Raw genomic sequence first — 22906 nt, 5'->3', positions numbered from 1 at the left:
AGCATAATGTAAACAAACCTAGACTGCACTAAACGGGTACTGACTTTGGTTGTTGGGTGAATGTGTCCACATTCTGTCAAAAATGATGCCACATTACATTATTATCACTGTATGACACATGATGTAAGATTGTGACTGATGATGTTACATGTGCGACATCATTTACAATGATCATACATACTGTAGGCTATATTACACTTCATATTACACATGATGATGGCTACTGTACGACATAATTTACATTCATTTATGAATAAATTATGATCATACGTTAAGACACATATTCATGATCATCAGACAATACTGTATTGGGCTATGACACAATTTACTTATACTATACAGTACGACACAGACAGACGCTGCTGCGTACTCACACACACACACACACACACACACACACACACACACACACAACCATGGGCTAAAAACACTAGCTGTTCTTCAGTTCTGCATGTTGCATTACACATGCAATTATTGCAATACATTACAAGAATTGCTCTAAAATAGATCCACACTGAAAGCTCGAACCGGTTTGTTGTTTCTCGTGTACGAGCCGGGGATGAGGTGGATCATGATGTTGTTGTTGTTGTTGTTGTCTTGTCTGATAGAGAGATCGTGTGCCAGCCATCCCATCCAGGCCTGTTTACAACATAGCCCACAGTGCTGGCATTGGTAGTAATGGTCAACAAGCGCACCCTATAACTGGACTTATTCGTTCGAGCCGAGGCGAGCCCACATAATGCACGCGCGTCCTTCCACATGCACTGCACACTCTTGTGTAATACACATCGCTACTACAGCTATACAGCCCCGAATGTGGTCGTTTTATAGACACCTTTTACCCGTGGTGGGACACAATGTAGCGCAGCTATTGCTCAGGTTTAGTAGTTTAGCCTTTTGCCTGCTATATAACAAACAAGCTGTCAAGAAAATGGACTTGGCCAGCTCTCGCTAAATGTCCCTCCTCCTTGCTCTAGAAAACCACACTGACATGACCACAGCAGCACAGCACAGGCACGGGGAAAACATCGACGCTCCCACCGACCCACCGTGGACCAGTTCCATATGATCTAACGGATTCAACCATATCTGCGTTAAACCAGCATACACCATGTAGATATGAGGCTTGTGTTCTATACTCACGTTTGACGGGGTCTATCGCCTCTATCCATTGAGCCTCGTTGTGGGGTAGAAATGTAATGTAATAGCAACCACACAAACGTGTCATAAACGCTTTTCAATCGGTGACCCAGTTTCTCTTCATCGTCATGCCTGTCGCACCACTAACCTAGTTTTTCGGCCAATGGCGCTCGGGGAAGCGACGTAGGCGCGTCCCTGGCCAATCGGAAAACGGTTCGGCAAGGAGAATTGTGACAGGCGCGCGCGTCGGCCAACGAGAACCAGGGTGGAACAGGAATGCAAAGGCTAATTGTGCGTTGGTGTGTGTCACTGGGGCGTGTGTGTGACGTGTTTATGTATTATGTGTGTATGCGGCGGGTGCCCCCCAACCCCACCTCCCCCCCCCCGCCCCGCGCGTGTTGGAACAGTGCACATGACTTTGTAGGCCATCAGGATTATGGCCCTTGGCCTATAGCTTAAAGTCTCTAACCATCCAATTGAGTTGGAACTTGGACTTCTACTGACCCCTGGTCTATATAGCTTTATACAATAATGGGGGAAATGTGTGAAAAGTATAGTTTTATTAGATATTTTTCAGATTTAAAGGATTTTTTCCTGTTGACCTGTTGGAAGTATAAATACAGACAGACACAGGAGTACAAGCGTGATGCACAGATACATGACATCAGACAGACACGCATCAGGATTCAGGAGTAGGCCCATTCTGCACCATTATGCAGGTATATATAATATCCAAATGGTTGCCAGGATAGCTGGGCACCAAGGAAAAGTGTTCATAAAGGTGTCTATACAATCACATATTTGTTCCAACCGAACTTCCCCTTGGGAAGTATTGCACAAAAAACACTCCTTTGCCTAAAAATGCCCATAGCCACATAGCACATGAAATCAGCACATTTGGGCAAGTGGCTATGGCCGGATTTAGCCCAAGGAGTATTTTCGTGTAAAACTAATGCTTGGAATGGATTCAGCATCATGAAAACCCCCTAGTTTGACATGTCACAAACTTGCCTAAGTTATATTGGTTGTTTAATGGTACCCCAACTTTCAGCAGCTGTCACAAAGTGTCCCAAGGGAGTTGGGTTGGAACAAATGTATGTTATAATAGACACATTTGTGAAGAAAGCTAGTGGTAAGCACTTTTTTTTTGCAGATTTGCCACTAGAAGGATAAATTAAGTCTGATATGTAACATGCATGTTTAGCCTAATTTACATTGATTAGTAATGATTACCCTACATGTAGACACACATAGGCCTACTCATAGTTAATTTTACAGATATTCTAATGGTTATCTTATGACCCTTGATTGATGACTGTTGCTATAGGCTATATACGTATTACCATGTGTTGTTCTTGCTTACTGTAAATCGCATACATTATTTGTAAATTGTAATTAGGCCTCCTACTTAAGAACATTTTCTAATATTTTACTTTGAACATTTTGTACAAAATAGGCTGCCCATGTGCCCAAACTGCCCAGATGCGCCAGTCCCTACTCCCTGCCTATAGTGCCCACCCCTGTATCCTCAGAATGTACAGAACGTACTCTGTGACCCTTTTACCGTCAACAGAGAGCCGCGCGCCTGGCGCCGCTTCGATTTTGCTGCGCATATATTGGTGCTGTTGCGGTACTGGTGCTTAGAGTGGCCAAAAAGGAGGAAACTAGGAAAGACGGACTCGTTCGCTGTAGGCTACACTAGTCTGTACACGACCTCCCAACAAGACACACACAAAAACATTCACGTTTACCATATCAGAATCAAGAATTGAAATGAATGGGACTGATTTTATTGTAGACTACAGAAGTATTTCCTCGTATATTTGGTACATTTCCTTTTCTCAAGTTTCTCAACCTGTGGATCAGGAGGGGGGGATAACATACCATACCGGCATACCGTCCTTTATTTAGCACATTTGAAAACAACAATGTTGTACCAAAGCGCTTTACAGTAAAACATTAAAAAACACAGCTTCATTAAAAAAAACAACAAACAACATGCACAGTGTCACATTAAACATAAAAACATCTCATACTGTGCTTGGAAATGCCAAGGAATAAAGGTAAGCGTTGAGGCGTGATGACAGTGAAGTGACAATAACGACACTTAAGAACTAATACTGCAAAAAAAGAAAGAAAGAAAAAAATAATAATTTCCTGCGTCGATGTGTGACAAAACTCTCTTGCATAAAAACTAGCTTCACTCCCTATGCTTCACTCACATGTCATGTGCTGATGTGTGAACGAAACCCAAAGACTAGTGCGCTACATTTGTTCTGTCACTGGGTGGCAATGTTGTGTCGTCTTAAAAACCTGGACCTAGGCTGTGTCAAGGCTGTGTGCGGATTTATCCTTTTCCTTTTGTCCAGCACCAACGAGGGACTGGATGTGCGCAAGCTAAGCCACCTGTTTTTTAAACGTCTTAAAAACGAGTCCCAGCTGTTTATAATGTGCATAATGTGCCAGATTGGATTACTCGCAATCACAAAGTTCAAGTTGCCCCAATAAAATATCCAATTTAAGTAAGTAGACCCAATTAAGTAGGCTATACTTACTTATAAGTAGGCCTAAAGTAACTAAGTATAATACTAATAATAATAATAATAATAATAATAACAATAAACCATAAATACATTAAAATAGACTATATGAGAAGATGATCTGTGGTTGCTGGCCTTGGGGATTTGGGAAATTGGGCATTTCCATTAGTAGGTCTACAAAAAAGTATTCAGAAAGTTTTAGATAGCACTGAAATTATCTTTTGAGGTAAAATGCGATTTCCATACAGAGCTATGACGACCCCGCAATATGCATGCATTTGCAAGTTTATAGGCTACCCGCTACTACCGTATGCTGTGTCAGTTGTGCACGCCCACATTAGTAGGCGCAGGTGCCTGTTGAGAGAAAGCCTTGGGAGAAAGCGCGCAGAAGAGAAGAACGCGGAGTAGACGCGACGCGTTGTTGGAGTCCAAAACCCGCAGACAAACGTCAAGGAGACGGTGCTCTTTCTCTCTTTTTGCTCGAGCGCCGTGTGGTCTGTGGCTGTGCCTAAACTGTATGTATGCACAACAACAGGAGGACAGACGAGACAACGACAAGTTACATTATCTGCCTCCAGCAAGCTGAATGAAGGATTTGGTGCTGGAATAACTGAACTCTCCAGAGGACTTGGATATCGTAAGTATTAACATGGCTAGCTTGTTGTTCTTGAGCGACGAAAAGTTTGTCTGCACATGCAAGTTGAGAATTTCAATGAATCATAGCGTACCCACCGAAATATTTTCACCATGCCGTTTTACATATTGTCAGTAAAGTGTCAGTTAGATGCGGTGTCGTTGAACTGAAACAGAAAGTCATTGTCATACCAATGGATTTGCATATTCTACAGGTGCGCATGGCACCATAACTGATGAGATGAGCAGCTAGCTTAATACCTGTAATTTTCTGAATACCAACCTGTCTGAACTTGATTTAACGAAACAACAAAGTTACGTAGGCACCTAAAGCATGCCCATAACTTGCGCAGCCTACTTCCGGACAGGTTGTTTATGTTTACTGTTGTCAGTGTTGTGCGCACTTCTACTATTGTTTTTTTATTCAGAATAACGAAAATTGTCTCATGGACATGAATTGAACACAGTAGGATAATAGATGTGATTGCGTGACTCTCATCTTATCTCCAGTTGTTCTGTTTTGTCAGCATGGTGCTGATAAACGTTGTAAGGCATCACTGAGCAAGCTGTGTTATTGCACACCATCAATTTAAATTCTGACTGTTGGGGAGGGGGGAGGCTGCTGATGCTAATATCACTGCTGATGCTCATGTGTCTCACATCATTTGAATCATTTTGTTAACACACACACACACACACACACACACACACACACACACACACACATGAAAGGGCTGTGAATATGGGGTAAGTCTTTGTGGCTGCCGACTGAATTAAGGAACTCGGCCTGCCTTCAGATACAATGTGCTGAAGCCTCTCATCAATACCTAATGTCGTCAAAAAGACACGACTGAAAAACATTGAAATTAAAGTATTTGCTGAACAATATTCTAAGGCATAAGGATAAGGACGATAGAGTTGTATTTGGAAAGTTGGTAAAGAGACACACACACACACACACACACACACACACACACACACACACACACACACACACACACACACACACACACACACACACACTTTGAATTTGATTTATCAGTTCAGATGATAAATCTGTTTGAATGTTCCCTATAACAACATGGTAGTCATATAATGTAGGCTATGGTAATCTCCTGATTTTTGAGTGGTGCAACCACTCCCTTACGGAGCTGTGTGTGTGGCTGGGTGGGTGGCTGGCTGGGTGGGTGGCTGGCTGGGTGGGTGGGTGCGTCTGAGCACGAAAACAGCATGGTTGTTTTTCACCACCTGTGCGCAACCTAACACACACACAAACACACGTGCACATATTAACTGTATATATGGTGATTTCGGGTGTAACAGTACTATACAGTGACAGGACAGGACAGTACAGTACAGTACAGTACAGTAGAGGGACCCCCACACGGTAACTCATTTCTCAACCGTTTCGGACACAGGGCGGCTCGCCGGAATCTGCGTTCCTGTGGGTCTGGAACTTCCGACCCACCCCCACACGGAGTTGCACCACTCACTTCACACGGGTGTGATATTTGAAAGAGAAAACGGGGAAGGATATGCAGGAGGAAGGCAGAATAATAAGAGGGAGAGGGCGCAGGAAAGCCCAGAGCACAGAATAAAAAAGATTTACTATTAGTGTACAAGCAGAACCTTAATCCTCTGCTTGCTAACGGGGAGAGAGGGGGGAGAGAGAGAGAGAAGAGACCAGAGCGGACAGAATGATTAGGAATGGAAGCATGCTGACTGAGTGAGATGACTGAAGTTTATTAAATATTGTTTGATATTACTTGTTATATTATTATTTAAGAGAAAAATGTCAAAGTGGGATCTGGATACTTGGGAAGTAATGTATTACTATAGATATAGATACAAAAATAATAGTCATAGAGGGGGGGGAAGGGAAAGAAAGAGAAGCCTACACAGATTCTCACTGCTGCTACTGTATATGTTTTTATGTTTTCCATCTAATTGCCTTCTGCAGAACTACAAGGCTAATTGAGTTAACACTCAGGACTGTATTCTGGGAAGCACAGAGAGATGCTGAGACTCTGTAGCTGTAGAAAGAATGAAGGGATGCTTGTGGAAATATCACATTAGGAGAGTGAGAGACAAAGGACAAGTTCGCAGGGTCAACTCATGTTTACTGTTTGCTGAGAGAGAGAGAGAGAGAGAGTGAAGTTGGTTACTTTCTTGCTACGATTCTCAGTGGAGTATACTGTAGGTCCAACTCTGACTATAAATATTGCCTGACATCTAATTTTTGTATCATCGATTTTCTAAGCTATACCTGGTTGCCACACATTTGTGATTTGGCCCAGAGCCACTGAAGTGAATGAATGCTCCGAAAAGAGGATCTCTGCTCTTCTGATCCTTTGGGTCCTAGACAGACGAGGTAACTTAAGGCCTATTCATACTCCAGTCACTTTCGGTGACTGGAGTATGACCACCGGAAAGGTGGTCACCTCATCACCTAAAACTGGCGTATGAACTATGAATAGGCTTTTTAGACCATAATGAGGGATGAGTGAAACAGGTGGAGGAGGAAGGAAAGCCTGCCTCGGGAGAGAAACTCACATACTCTGGTTTGTCTGGAATGAGGCAGTGCCTTGAGGCTTGAGGAAGAGCAGAGCACAGGGAGGTGGAGATGAAGACGGGAAGTGGTGAAATGGCAAATAATGCACAGGGAGAGAGAGAGAGGAAAGTGGAGTAAAACGCAATGTAAATAATAATTAGCTTTGTGGTTAACAGACAGGCAGAGCCACAGCAGACCGATACTCGCCCTCGTCTCTACTCTGTGTCCTTGCACCCCCTCAGCAGTCCTTGTGTTCTGAGGGAAACAGTGAGTGATTGTGAAAACTGGTAGAATGACATTGTGCGTCAGGAGGAGCGGAGCCAACAATTAAACAGATATCACTATTGTTGTGTAGAGCCTCCTGCCTTCAGCATGACTAGCATCATGGTTTCATGTCTGGACAGTTTCAATTTTCTACAGTATGATTCACATTCTATTTGCTACTGTGTGTGTGTGTGTGTGTGTGTGTGTGTGTGTGTGTGTGTGTGTGTGTGTGTGTGTGTGTGTGTGTGTGTGTGTGTGTGTGTGTGTGTGTGTGTGTGTGTGTGTGTGTGTGTGTGTGTGTGTGTGTGTGTGTGTGTGTGTGTGCGTGCAAATGTACAGAGTAGCACCTGCTGTGCATTATTGTGTGTTGAGGCTGAAGACTGCTTATTTTAATGATGTTAGTAGCAAGCAAGACCATTCTAACCTTCTTACTTCATTAGACTAGAATTTCGGCCCCCTTCGGGGGCCTCATCCCAGTGTCGTTGCAGCGCAATATGGGAAGAAGGAGTTGACAGACTCCACTTCATGTTTCAGCTGTGTTTTTAAACTCAGTAGTGTGCCCTGCACATGTAGTAACGGATGGGTTATAAATTATTATAGTACTGTACTGCACTCCTTAGTATTGCACTGTACTGTAATGTTGTCCTCTGTACTGTACTTTACTGTACGTCGTTACTGTACTGTACTGTACTGTACTGTACTGTACTGTACTGTACTGTACTGTACTGTACTGTACTGTACTGTACTGTACTGTACTGTACTGTTGTTAGTGTTGTTATTGTTGTTTTTCTTATAATGATTATTATTATTATTGTTATTATTATTACATGCATTATTGTTCTGATGTGAGCTTGTTTGTAAATGAGTGAGTTTACAAAGAAGCTTATTGTTAGCTAAGCTGGCCACTTAAGCACCCTGACCACACCCAGCACAATGACATTAGCACCCCTGGCTAGTTACAGTAGCTGGCCACTTAAGCACCCTGACCACTGCAACAATTACATTAGCACCCCTCCCCACCCCAAGGATGGCCTATAGGTGAGGAATGTTGTTTTTCCAGTTGTAGATGGGAGATCATTAAGATGCTGCTGGATCCTGTATTAAGATGCATCCTTACTTCCTTCCTTTCAAGCAAGGGAATTTAATTGAATGCCTGGAAATGTACCTGTAATTGTTTTGTCTGTAACTGTAGAGTTTTTTCCACTTTTGATGTAAGGGGGCAGAGAGGTTGATTTAGGGGGGCAAACACCCCTCCCCCCCCCCCGTGGCGCCAGGCCTGCAAATCCAGAAGTATAATTTCCACTTTTTAAAGTCCATGCACTGTAGTGAATAGCATTTATCCATTTAGATATATTGAATTACTTATTTTTACACAGGAACATAATGTGTGTCTTTACAATAACTGTAATGTAACAATAATACTAATAATGTAATGTAATAATTATGTAATTAACGAATTAAATGACCTTATTTTATTCTGAAGGCAACCGGATGTCTTAAATTAGCTAGCTCTCAAACAGGAATTTCTAAATTTGCTTATTAGACGGAGCCAACTCGCAGGCAGTGCCTCAGCCCAGATGCAAGAGAGGATCGTTACAGGATTGTATAGGACACCAGTTTTGGTGTGACACAGACGGCTACCACATATAGCTTCATACTGGGTGAAAGTGTCCTTCCAAAAATTATTTTGTCGCTCGAAATTCTTATTCACAATGACATCGAGTTGATGTGTTTGTGTTTTTAGGGTAATTGTTGCATAAGCGCTATTTCGCACTCGAGACCGGGCCATCTCCCTCCCCTGTGTCTGAAGCAGCTAGCATGGAAGCTATATGGATTATGGAAGCTTTCCCTCCGATTGCACACAACCATGCCGTTATCCACGCGTCCATCCGATTGCTTTTAATGTAAATGTCCCATCCACTGAGCAAAAGCGATATAAGCGCCTTATTCATTCATTCGATTCATTTGGGTGTGTGACATGTGTGGGGCTGTGCAGTAGTGCTGTGGGCTTTCGGACGGAGCTGCTGTTCGAGTCGCTGAAAGGGGGAGGGGACTTGGGATGGCAGTGTAGAGTAGGCACGACATTGAGGGGTAGAAACCATCCCGGTCGCGTGGTTCATCTAACGCGTGTGTCACTGTGAAGGACTGGCCCCATTAAGTGAACGTAGTTGGCGACAAAGGAGCAGTGAAAGGGGGAGGGGGCTTCGGATGGCAGTGTAGAGTAGGCACGACATTGAGGGGTAGAAACCATCCCGGTCGCGTGGTTGATCTAACGCGTGTGTCACTGTGAAGGACTGGCCCCATTAAGTGAACGTAGTTGGCGTAGTAGACGCCAACATGACGATTCTGACGTAGGCTGTAGAGGTTGAGCAATAATAGCGTGTTTGACAAAAGTAATATTTAAACAGTAAATAAGACATTTTTGGCGAATGCAATGTAGTCTATATGTTTTCTGGGAGTGTGCAGGTTTTATTTTGCATATAGAGATGTGTGGTGAAAGTGTGGTTCGGTGGGAGAAAGCTGTTGGATAAACGGCCATGTGCTTATGTACCCCTGTCTATTAGGGTAGCAGGATACTGTACTGCACTCCTTAGTATTGCACTGTACTGTAATGTTGTCCTCTGTACTGTACTTTACTGTACGTCTTTACTGTACTGTACTGTACTGTACTGTACTGTACTGTTGTTAGTGTTGTTTTTCTTATAATGATTATTATTATTATTGTTATTATTATTACATGCATTATTGTTCTGATGTGAGCTTGTTTGTAAATGAGTGAGTTTACAAAGAAGTTTATTGTTATTATTATTATTATGATTATTATTATTAGTATTGTTATTGTGATTATTACATGGATTATTGTTGTGATGTGAGCTTGTGGCTGACTCACTATCTAGAAATTAAAAACATGGCACTTCATTGAAAATAGGTTACAGACCCCTGTTATATGCGCTTGTTTTGGGATTATTTTTATAGACCTAATTACTTGTTTCTATGAGACATGGCAACGCCAACAGCGCAGCGAAAGGCATCCACGTCTTTCTCTTGTGAAATGCTGAGATTAGAAACGACCATAATTATTTCATTTCTCAACCTTAAAAAAAATATAAAGACATCTCCATAATCCTTTGGAAGTGTGTGTAGCAAAAGTAGTCGGCATTGTCATGGTTGAAAGTATTCATGCAACACTGACGCTGTAAGCTGTGTGATGCTAACGCGCTAACACCGTTAGCATGGTCTGTGTTGGTCAAAGGAAAAAGGATAGATATGAAACTACTGGTCAAAATGTCATCCAAAACACAACACCTAAAATCGGAATGTGATGGTGACCTATTGAGCACAAACAGACAATCATGATTTGCTTGCTGGACCTATAATTAATTTATGTGCATTACATTTCCACCTCGCACATATAAATCAAAAGCAAGATGGATGCTAACGCGCTAACACCGTTAGCATGTTCTGTGTTGGTCGGAAAAAGGATAGATATGAAACTACTGGCCCAAATAAATGTCATACAAAATACAACAGCTAAAATCGGAATGTGATGGTGACCTATTGAGCACAAACAGCCAATCATGATTTGCTTGCTGGACCTATAATTAATTTATGTGCATTACATTTCAACCTCGCACATATAAATCAAGCCACAGTGCAGTCAGAGAGTAGTTCACAGGTCACACACAGGAGCAGTGAAAGGGGGAGGGGACTTGGGATGGCAGTGTAGAGTAGGCACGACATTGAGGGGTATAAACCATGCCGGTCGCGTGGTTCATCTAACGCGTGTGTCACTGTGAAGGACTGGCCCCATTAAGTGAACGTAGTTGGCGTAGTAGACGCCAACATGACGATTCTGACGTAGGCTGTTGAGGTTGAGCAAGAATAGCGTGTTTCAGAAAAGTAATATTTAAACAGTAAATAAGACAATTTTGGCGAATGCAATGTAGTCTATGTCTTTTGTGGGAGTGTGCAGGTTTTATTTTGCATAGAGAGATGTGTGGTGGAAGTGTGGCTTGGTCGGAGATAGAGCACGAATGAACGGCCAGGTGCTCATGCACCCCTTTCTATTAGGGTAGCAGGATACACAAGGGCCCACCCAAGCCTCTCTCTCTCTCTCTCTCTCTCTCTTCGCTCTGCCTCTCTGTCTCTCTTTCGGTCTGGCTTTCTCTCGCTCTCTGTCTCTCAACTGGAGTTGTCTCACACACAATGGTTGGTGTTGGGTCCTGGGTTGATTCTGAGACGGTAGTGATGAGTATTGCGGTATAGACGTATTTCTCCAGATTTAGACCTGTCCTAAACGGTACCAAACTGAACAAAATGCAGAGTAAAGTAGAGCGGGAGGGTGGGAAAGGAGGAACAGACTGGAGAACCTGTTGAACAGGAACGAGGAGCTATACAGATTTCAGAAGAGGTGGTAGTGGTGGGGGTTAAAGTGGGTGAAAGAACACAGGGTTGGAGGAAGGAGAGAAGGACAGGGGTGGATGTAGAGTGCCCTGGCAATGTGGGAAAACCTCGAACAGATTTCATGGAAGAGGCAGACAGAGCAACAGAGCGTAAACCAAGGGAGGGGAAAGAATGGAGAGATTGTGTAGTTGGGAGAATCTGTCTGATGCAGTTCTTCAAACGGGGAGAACATAGAACCGGGAACAGGATGAGAGAGGATGAAAGGAGAGAGTACATTATTATTGTGTGTGTGTGTGTGTGTGTGTGTGTGTGTGTGTGTGTGTGTGTGTGTGTGTGTGTGTGTGTGTAAACACAGTGAGCAGCTCAGCTGTTTTGACAATTTCACTGTTGTCGTCGGAAACAAGACCTCAATGACATTTGTTTTGGTGCTATGATCTGCTATCCCTTTTGGAATGAGTGTTTGACTGTACTCTGTTACTGTTTTTACATTTATGTCTAATAAACTATTCAATCAATCAATCATTGCAGACTACTTAGTTTATATCTACAACGCTTGCAATGAATTTGGGCAATGGGTGTCTGAGTGTCTCCCTCTGCATGGCTACAGATCTACACATTAAAAGCCTGTTAGAGTGTTAATTTCACTGAAAATGTAGGAACAACAAAGCCAGAGGAGCTCTTTAGGCATTTCAAATATTTGATTTGGAATTTGTCAATCTGTGCATTGCGTTTTGTGTTGGTTTTGCGTCTACCCTCTTACGGCAAGAATCTGCAGAGTAAACTCTGCACTGTGCTGACGGGCATGTAGTGTACGAGTATTTATGTTTGTTTGTAGGGTTCGTGTTTCATGCGAGGAACTACTAAGGGGATACAGCCTTCATAAAGGTAACACATTTGACATGTTTTGACGCTAGTGTAGAGGTTCACCACCCCCTATCCTAGAATAAACAGAGATACATGGAATGCAGGAAGTGGCTTTTGGGAGCGCTTATAGAATGGCTTACTGGCCAGGTTCTTTTGGTCATTTTCTGCACATTCTAGACATTGATGTCTCTCTCTCACACACACACACACACACACACCCCCACACAATACAGAGGTTGATATATATGCTGACAGAGTTAAGGACACTGCTTGCCCAGTGTCCCCACCCAGTGCGATACCAAATCCCATAGTATAGTTAAGATGCTAATCTATGACATCGTGGGTCTACTTACTGCATATGGGTATAAAGGGACACAGACGATGCCTCGCTCACATCACTCAAGTCTCCTCCGTCTTCACGTGAGTGTGTGAATCACCAAAATGCATGACGTTTACCTGCACCTGCTCCTGAGAGACCCTCGAATCCACAGGAGCCTTGTGTGTGTGTAGCTGTAATGTTATACCGTAATATGATCTGTCTCTACTCTGGTCATAGCCTTGTGGTTTGAGTCTTTGACTTTGTGTAACCTTATTCAGCTGGCCCGGATGCTACCTGTGTGTGTATGCACCTCACTGAAGGCTACACGTTCTGTTTTGCAGTGGTGGAAAGTCATTATTTAGTACATTTACTCAAGTACTGCACTTTTGTTTTAAGTACTGTTTTACTTTACTGGAGTATTTCCAGTTTTCAGTACTTTTACTTCTACTCCACTACAGGCAAATATTATACTCCACTACAATTATTTGAAAACTGTAGTTACTAGTTTGAAGATTTTGATTGTTATTATTAAAAAACATACATTAACCACTTGACTTCAGCCATATATACCGTTTTGACCATTTGAATATAGAGACGATCTACAAGTTCGCAATTGTGAGCTTGTAGATCTGCTATTTTCTAAATATGTTTTAGACATTTGAAAACTTGTGAAACGGGACATTCTACATATTGAGTGCTCTCTACTTTTGGTACTATAAGTATATTTTGATACCAATACTTATGTACTTTTACTCAAGTAAAGGTAACGCAGGGATCCATGTGTTTTTCCATCTTCTAATTGTCCTCACTGGCCATACATTTATTAGTATACTATCAGCTGTTGACATGCATTAACTGTTGTAACTGAGCTTCAGCAAGTTAACAAACGAACGCATGTCCACATGTACAGTAGCAGAGCCTCTGCCTGAGCCTCTCTGTTGGTGGATGTTGGACTTTCGAATGTTCGAATCCCGGGCGTTACATTGGTGCCGTGACCCAGATCGGGTTTCCCCGTGGGAGGAGGTGGGTGATTGTAGCAGAGTAGCTCAGAGCCTCGGCCTGATGGTTTCAAAGGTCTAATATCTCCCCCCGGTCCATAGGGATATCCCTTTGGTCTAGTGGTTAAGATGTTGGACTTTCACCCGGGAGATCCGAGTTCGAATCCCAATGCGTTACACAGACTATAATTATGAAACAAGGATCCTGTGTGCATTATGCGACAGATGTCACACAAGTTGCAGGTGCATCCACATGTACTGTACACACACACACACACACACACACACACACACACAAATGTGCAGCTGTACCGTTGACAGGCGTGTATGCCTGTTCGTGTCAATGCAGCAATACTCTCATATATATACATGACGCTTTGTACAAACACAACGTGTAACTTTAAAGGGGCACTTCACCCCTTTTGCAACCAGATCTTATTTGAATGGTGGTTGGGAGACGAGAAACACTTTCCTGTGGTTTTTATATGGGTAATATGAGTTTTTAGATGTTTTTGTATTTCCAAGTGTCCATGATGTCATGGACTGGACATGGACACTGTGCTCACTTACTTCCTGGACTACATGTTGTCTCAGTAAGACAGCCCTCCCCATATCCACAAGGAGGAGCAGTGCACCAAAGCATTATGGGAATTATAGTCCAGGAAGGAAGTGAGCCCAGTGGACACTTTGAAATACTAAAATATCTACAAACTACAAATTATCCAGGAAGGTGTTTCTTGTCTCCCAACCAAGCATCATTAAAATAAGATATGGTTGCAAAAGGTGAAGTGCGCCCTTTAACCCATTCTTAACGGGAACCCATTCTGGTGTCAGCATCATGTTATGCTTTAGCTATTGAAAAATAGCAGATCTACAAGCTCATAGCGCGCCACCGAGTGGCGCGCTACGAGCTTGTAGGTCTGCTATTTTTTTTTTAATCGAAGAACGATTGACATTTTTAGAATCTGATCTCAGGTCAGAATGGGTTAATCAGACCAGTGTGTGTCCAGTGGAAACCTCGTATGAATCTGATCTCAGGTCAGAATGGGTTAAGAACGAAAACACTAACTGATTGGCTAACTCATTAATAATCACAGTGGTTTCCATGAGCTCTTTTTGCTTAATGCTAACTGACTGGCCTGCTCCAGCTGTCATGAGGCGGTCCGGCATCTTTCATATGGACAGTAAGCCGTGTTGACATGTTGTTTTACAGTGGTCACTTGCTGACACTGGTCTTTGCATCTGGCAGCTTGGTATTTCAAAGCCTCTCAGGCTTCTGTATGTATGTCGTCTACTCAGGCTTATGTGAACACCCCAGACAGTTTTTAAGTTGCTTGATTCAGTATTTAGATATTGATATTCATTTTAGCTGCCCCGACCCCTTCCTATACAAACCCATTGTAACTTCAAACTCATTGAAAACACCTGTCCTTTTTTCTGGTGACTTATATTGTCCTCCTAATATGTGAGGTGCCCGTGTTTGTTTATTTATTTATTTACTAGTCTCTTCCTGCTTCGTTGTCCTCCTTATTCTTTTTTAAAAAGGAGAAAATAATACAAATAAATGAAAGAACTCTCACGTATTTGAAGGACGATATCAGTCACCAGAAGAAGAACGGTTGTTTTCGATGAATCTATCATGGTTAAAATGAATATCAAATATCTAAATGGAATCAAACTTAGAAACTTAAACTGTGAACGGGTGTTCACATAAGCCAGAGTAACATTTTTTAAGTGAAATATCCCTTTAAATAATGTCTGTTGACGGTTGCTCAAGGTGTTCGTTCATGCTGTAGTCAAAGGTTTGTAATATTCTTCAATTACATATTCTCAGGGAGTGACTTGAGCTGCGTGAAGTTGAATACCGGTGTGTTGGTTAACCCACAATATATCTAGAATCCCCTAAAGCCAGGGAGCTGTACAGGAGAGAGGCAGGGAGTCTGCACTTGAAATGTCACAGTGAACTGGGTGGTACTTTACTGGGTCAGTACCACCCACTACACTCCTCCTAGCTAAGAACCTCTTACTCTTACACCTATCAATCATACAATATGCTAGTTTTATTGCTACTTTTATGGTATTTTTCATTGTTTTTCTTTTTTAATAGGGTGTTTTTAGGAGGTTTTCTTGGGCAAGAACTGGAGAAAGTGGAAAGTCCCTGTGCTTTCTATTTTCCAATTCATGTAATGGAAGAAAAGTGAAGGAAGAATGCCTTGGGTATAATAATGTATCCAATCCATTAAGAACCTTGCATCATGCACAGTGCTCATTGTTTCTGGCCTAGTAGAAATCAACCAGATGTCTTTCCATGGGTATCGTTTTAACCAACACACTGTGAGGGTAGAAATCAACCAGATGTCTTTCCATGGGTATCGTTTTAACCAACACACTGTGAGGGGTGAAACTCGTTCTGCGAATACTCTTGGACAACATGGCATGTTGTAGTACCCACTTAGGCAAAGATGCAAGCAGATGAAGCTATGTCATGATTACTTAGTAGACCAGTAAGACACGCAAACGCGGGAAGCGAACGCAGCTCGTACATATTTGGGTTATTCTTTTTTTAAGTCTCATGTCACCATGACTCAGCCATAACCATATAAGGAGTCCCCAAAGCAGCTATACGTCCAAATATGGAGTGTGTTGCATCAATCACAAACAAATCACTCAGCTCCATATATGGGCACAAAGGGGGGACGCACGCACGCACAGACATGATCTGCTAGGTCTCATAGTAAGTGCTCACTGCATTCGCAATTAATGTACTCTTACAGTTAATGCATATTATCATGCACGTGTGTGACAAAGCAAAGCATTTTTTGTTCTCAAAGCATACTCTCTCTCTCTCCTTCTACAAAGTTGTTCTCAAAGCATCCTCCCTCTCTCCCTCTCTCTCTCTCTCTCTCTCTCTCTCTCTCTCTCTCTCTCTCTCTCTCTCTCTCTCTCTCTCTCTCTCTCTCTGACATAGACTTCGCTAACTAATGGGCCTTTGGTAGTGAGCCAGCGTGTTGAGGTGGAAGGGCTAAATATAGCACTAAGTGATAATGCAAATCAACCTGTTGAGTTCAACCAGTACACCAATGTCCAGCAGAGACCCCCCCACCCCCAATGGATTCTGAGATTGACCTCACAATAAGTAGTGAGAGAAAGGCAGAGAGAGAGAGAAAGAAAGTACAAATTATTTTAAAGCTATAAAGGTAAATGTTGTTTGCTCCTCTTCACGTTGATGTTAATTGGTGGAGATTCCCGTGTTTCCTGTTGGCTTGGCTGTAGTGATGCAACTAAAGCAGCACACCCACACACACCCTTGGATTTACCCTGCATGACAGGAGGCCCTGGGGGGTTTAGGGCTGGCCCTCATGCTGATGACACTAATCTAAACTGGCTATGGCAAATGAGGAGCAGTGTGTGCGTGTGTGCGTGCGTGTGTGTGTGTGTGTGTGTGACTGTGTGAGCCGTATACATAAACATTTGTAGGTGTTAATGTTTAACCCTTCTCATGGCTAACAGGTTCACATGCATTCTCAGGCATTTCCTTTCCTCGGAGGCGCAGCCCTGCCCTCTAATCGTCCTTGTAAAAGTTCCAGTGATTCTGGTTTCTGAAAGCTGAAGGATTTCCACGTTGCCAAACAAAGTAAACACACCTTTTGTTTAGTAGTAAATGTTTGACTTTCTCACACAATATTAAACATGACCCGGTCCTGACCGTGGGTTTTCTGATTAACCAATATCAACGGAGTTTATAGTGCCCCTGTTTTAGGCCAAACATAAAAAAAACGACGACTCTAAATTCCCACAATGGCTTGCATTTTGAGCATTTAGTGGCGGCCCTGGGTGGGAAGGAACAATTTACAATTTACAATTTAGGCATTTAGCAGACGCAGAACAGAGTGGCATTCCGAGGCACCGCCATTTGGAATGCCGGTGTGTGTAACCCACTGGATGATGATGACATTGTATGGGGCTCTGTGATTCATTCTGAGGATGATTGATAATGTCCAGAAATGCAATAAGCTACCGTACGTATACTATGAGTCTGTATAATTGTCTCCACCAGGCCGAAGGCATGGGGAGAAAGTATGTTTTGCACTCAGTCCGTGTGTGTGTGTGTGTGTGTGTGTGTGTGTGTGTGTGTGTGTGTGTGTCCGTGTGTCCGTCCGTCCGACTGTGTACAGCTAATCTCCGGCACTGTTAACCCAGTCGATGCCAAACTTTGTACACAGACTCCCTGGATGCCAACGATGAACCTCTGCCCCAAATTTTCCCAGAACGGCCTGTTATAGCGCCACCAGGAGGCCGACTTTTGTAAAACACATTTCTTTATATTACTCCTCCATATTTCGTCCAAAAATCCTGCAAATCGTTACACAGTATCTCTCTATAGTCATGTGCTCAACACAGATCTGTCCGATGTTTCATGTTCCATCCTGATTGGCTAACATTGGCTTTCAAGTTTTCACTATAGGATTGGCCCATTTTAAACAAAAAGCCTCAAATCATGAACGCAGCATGCACTTTACGTGAAACCTTTCACAGACGTTCCTACTAGGCTCAGTAGGCTGAGGAATATATCCCACCCCTTTCACCTTGGCCTGTTATTATAGTGCCACCAACAGGTGGATCTTTGCTAAACACATTTTTGGAACAAAATGTCTCAAATTATCCAATTGCCATCCAAGGCGTAAGAAGAAATGGCACCCTTTTCACATTGGCTTATTATAGCGCCACCAGGAGGCCACAACCTGACCTGCCCTGGTGGAGACCTGTGCCCCGAGAGGCACTTTCTCTAGTTCACAATGGGTCACAATTCAGAATATAACTTTAGACTACACTCTGTAGAGTGTTGGAAAGTGTCATTATTTTAACCCTTGTGTCACTAGCATTTTGTGCAAATATATGGCATGCATTTTCATAAATGGTGGCCAGTATAAGATCCACGTTCAAAAACGACAGCCTTTATAGCTCTTTTTCAATTTCGGTTATTGTGACGGCCACGATTAGTCAACGGCAAAAAGAAAGAAGACATTAGCTCACAGCCTGTTTATCGCTCCTGTGACCTTGGGACAGTTTAGTCTAGAATCTAGATTTATACACAAGTGGTCTCTATTAATGAAATACGAGAGCCAGCCTGTGCACCATCAAGAGAAACACTAGAGCTGTTTTGTTGAAAATGAATAGCAGACGGATTTATTTCGTGCAACAACTCACTGCCAGGGCCACAGTTTAGATGAGCAAAAAACATCAAAACCACACACTTGTGCGCTTATGCTGTTGAATTTAACTGTACAGTTCATACTGAGTGCTCTGACTGATTATCTCCCATGTCTCCACCCTCTTCTGATTACAGTAAGTCGGTCTGATGATGAATAATGTCATTAGCTACAGCATGGTTGTGATAATGGTGCTGAGGCTAAGTGTTGTCAGGCAACCAGCTCTATCGGTCAGTGTAAGCTCGGATCAGATCAGCTCAGCTGTCTGTTTTTCACAGTCTGTTTATTTTACAGCAGTTTTTTCTGCTCTGTAATGTACTGTACATATGTACAATTATTATAAGTGTTTTTATTAGTGTGCATACTTAGTTTAGACTAGTCATTGGTTAGACATGGGTTAAGGTTAGGTTTAGGTGTGCTGCCCCGTGGGAGGTTAGGTTTAGGGTGAGGGTTTGAGATAGGTTGTAGTTGTAGGACTAATGACTGGTCTAACCAATGACTTGTCTAAACCAAAAACTGTCTAAACTAAGTACTGCACCCGTTTTTATTCTCGAAATATCTACATGCTACATTATCTATTCTCTAAATACATGAGGGAAGGAAATGAGAATGTGTTCCACCACATCCTACTGCCCATACATCTATAGGGCTATATCTTGCACCACCCCTTAACCCTTATCCCTAAACTTATTTGCCATGTTTTACTGTTTTTAAAAACCTTTTAAAGTTCAAATAGCTGATCTACAAGCTCACAACGTGTAGATGTAGATCGGCTAGTTGAACTATGTTAAAATTATTTTCAAAATAGTAAAAAAAAAAAAGGTGCAAGATGGAGCCCATAGTCTCTGAAACGGTATCATGATACTGTACTGTAGCCTAACGCTGGTTGTGGTTGTATTGTCACTCAGAGGTGTTTGTCTAGGTTCCCTGTGACTCTTCGATATCACCAGTGTGCTAGGCCAAGCACCACCATGGTGTTGGTACCATCTAGCCTCGCGTAGCCATACTAATATCACTGTGTGGATATTAGTCTCTTGTCCCTCTCAGTGTTAGGATTTCTTCCAAGGGGCAGTTAAAAAAAAGATTCAAACGGACTCTATTGGTTAGACCTACAACAACCAATCAGAGCAGCGCAGCCTGCTTGACTGTGCGCTCTGGGGCTCTCTTGCAATGTCCCGACCCATAGTTGCTGGTTGGTTATAGCCTGGTCCCAGATGAATCTGGTTGGTCTTACGCTACTCCGGGTCCGAGAACTCCTCCCAGGACCAGGGAGGGGCCAGAGTTAATCTGCCTGCTGGCTACGCGAGGCTATAGGTACAATCACAGAATGAATGTGGCGGCCGTGTGGTCAACTAGGCTGTTAGCCTGTTAACTAAATGTTCATTGCTGAAAGTCTGAGCTGACCTGGCCCGCTGGCCGGCCCGACCAGAGGACAAAGAAACTGAAATATTCCTTGACAGACCAGACGGAGAACAGAACAAAGCATTGTGCTAAACACAGTAGAACTGAACCAAAAATGATCAAGAAGACATCAGGATCATGGAGCATACTGTACATACAGTACACACGTAGATTAGACACACGGACCGACATGCGGAAACAACGGTCGGACATGTGGTCGAACATGCGCTGCTCTGTGCTTGCGGTTTAGGGTTAGGTTAGGGTTTGTGTGGTACAGTAGGTTGTCGGTCTATTAACCCATTCTGACCTGAGATCAGATTCATACGAGGTTTCCACTGGACACACACTGGTCTGATTAACCCATATCTGACCTGAGATCAGATTCTAAAAAATGTCAGTCGTTCTTCGATTTAAAAAAAATAGCAGACCTACAAGCTCGTATCGCGCCACTCGGTGGCGCGATATGAGCTTGTAGATCTGCTATTTTTCAATAGCTAAAGCATAACATGATGCTAACACCAAAATGGGTGCCCGGTCAGAATGGGCTAAACTAAAGCCACTGTACAGTATATGCATACTGAGCATATGCATCCCATTTTGAAAGTATATACGTCTGGGACCCCAATCACACGTGTAAATCACCACTGTTAATTTCTCTCTTCTCTCTGTGTCACAGACAATTACTCTAGTCCATTTGGTTCCTAATCCTAGCTATCAATCCTTTAGCTGGGAGGGCCCTACTGGAACCGCCTCAAGGACCCCCTGGGGGGTCCCTGGACCCCGCGGTGAGAACCACTGCGGTGTGAAACCAGGAGCAGAGCAAGCTAGTGCAGCTGGCGGGCACGACGTATACTGTAGTGTATCAGCACACCCACAGCAGTCCTGCAGGCAGAAGAAGCCACGCTTCAAAGAATACACAATAAGCAGGGCCAAACAGCAGAAAAGATAATCTAACTAATGTTATAAAGCTTACAGACTCGGCTCTGAGATGATGCTTTTTATAGCATCTCTGTGTACGCATGCATCTATATTTCTGCGTGTGCACTTGTGCAGAGTTGGAAAAGAAGAACAAAGCTCACTTGCAGCGGAATAATCCGACTCCAGGAATAACAGAGGTCAAATTTGAGTCACAAATAAATAAAAACTAAATGATAAGTCTTAGCACTCAAGGCCTTCTTCTCACTGCAGAGCATTTTCTGTCTCGCTATAATGTATTTTTGGAAAAGGAAGTTTTGGAAACGAGGCAGGGCTAGAGAGTGCAATGAATTAAGCTTATTAAGCTGAACCTTCACGTGCTGGGTCGTGAGTCATGACCGGGGCGGCGCTGTCAGGAAAGGGCCAGTGATAAAGAGCAGTGTTGGATGTCCGTAATGTACTTGGGTCCCGGCAGGCTATGATGTGAATGTGATGTGGCCCCGATGGCTCTAATCGTGAAGCTGATAGCAGCCCTGGCACTCAACCTCTGTGCAGCTAAATAGATCCAGCTTCTGGGTGGCGGTCCATGCACACACACACACGCATGGGCACGCACACTAACACACACACACACACACACACACACACACACACACTAACACACACGCATACCCAGTCTGACTACTGTACCACTGTCTCCTATACTGTCCCTCGCTGTCACACAGAGAGAGACCTCGGTGTGGAGTGGATCCAGGCAGGAGAGGATAGGAGGTGCAGGGCTGAACTGAACCAGCGCGGCCACATTGTTCACTTTGGGCCTGTGTGCTATTCTCACACACGTGGGGTAGATGGAAAAGATCTTTTCATATGATTGTTTGCATGAAGACAATAAGAACCGATGCTTGGTTTAGTTTCTCTCACACAGTGCTAGTATGTAGTACTATTACAGCAGGGATGTGTGTGTGTGTGTGTGTTGTGTGTGTGTTGTGTGTGTACACACTGGATATGGTGTAATAATTGTGGTGGTGTATTGTGTGGCGTAAGTAAGGACAAACAAGCCGCTGTGTGAACACGGTCAATGGTGTGGCAGCTCCAATAAGTATAATGTATGTCTGTTTATATTGTATGTGGAGTGAACCTTTGCGCACCACACTAACATTACTCGGTGTTCTCTTTGTGTTGGCTCAAGTCGTGTTGTGTCTATTTTATTCCAAACACTGCCGATTGTGGGAATATGTTTATGACTTTTGCTTTTTCAAATTCCAAGTTTTGTAGCTTTAACCTCCACAGTTTTCTGTTCTCCTCCACACAAATACACAGAGCTGCCACTCTGTTTGATTCCAGCGTTATATACAGTAGATTTCGGCAAGACTTTAGATTATGGGTTTTTGACGTTGTGTGGTACTTGAATTGAAAGCTGAACAGTCAATGCTTTTTTTCCCCTCTCTTTCTCATGGACAGACATTGTTCTGAAATCTGCTGTTTGCAGCATTCTAACAATTGGTCTTGCTAGCCATCGCGATAGTGTTGATTTCTCTTTCTAAAGAAATGTGCATTGGCTGCAGGGTGCTGGATTTGAGGGTCTTTAGTTAGCTTAGGTAGCTTATCCCACTCACAGCAGGGGGCAGGGAGCAGCAGGTATTGTGTGTGTGTGTGTGTGTGTGTGT

At 43.1% G+C, this 22906-nt stretch overlaps 2 protein-coding genes across 12 annotated transcripts in view; one reads left to right on the top strand and one right to left on the bottom strand.

The window, feature by feature from the left end:
• Nucleotides 1–1277, bottom strand: part of bmal1a (basic helix-loop-helix ARNT like 1a) — a 36752-nt gene extending 35475 nt beyond the window's left edge. For 5 of the 7 annotated variants that reach the window (XM_080761856.1, XM_080761855.1, XM_080761860.1 and 2 more), the window contains exon 1: nt 1144–1277. The gene's annotated coding sequence lies outside the window, so the exon portion shown is untranslated. Of the gene's footprint in view, nt 1–528; nt 729–1143 lie in introns of those variants that run through there. The other 2 variants (XM_080761857.1, XM_080761858.1) reach the window with 2 other exon arrangements.
• Nucleotides 1278–4085: 2808 nt separating this feature from the next.
• The window catches only part of ppfibp2b (PPFIA binding protein 2b), a 100362-nt gene continuing 81541 nt past the window's right edge, over nt 4086–22906 (top strand). For all 5 annotated transcript variants that reach the window (XM_080761986.1, XM_080761983.1, XM_080761984.1 and 2 more), the window contains exon 1: nt 4086–4317. The gene's annotated coding sequence lies outside the window, so the exon portion shown is untranslated. The remainder of the gene's footprint in view (nt 4318–22906) is intronic.

Source organism: Protomyctophum bolini (assembly GCF_963924005.1).
Source record: "Protomyctophum bolini genome assembly, chromosome: 4".
NCBI classification, from domain to species: Eukaryota; Metazoa; Chordata; class Actinopteri; order Myctophiformes; family Myctophidae; genus Protomyctophum; species Protomyctophum bolini.
The sequence above is the reverse complement of the archived record's forward strand: the minus strand, read 5'-3'. Positions and strand labels throughout refer to the sequence as shown.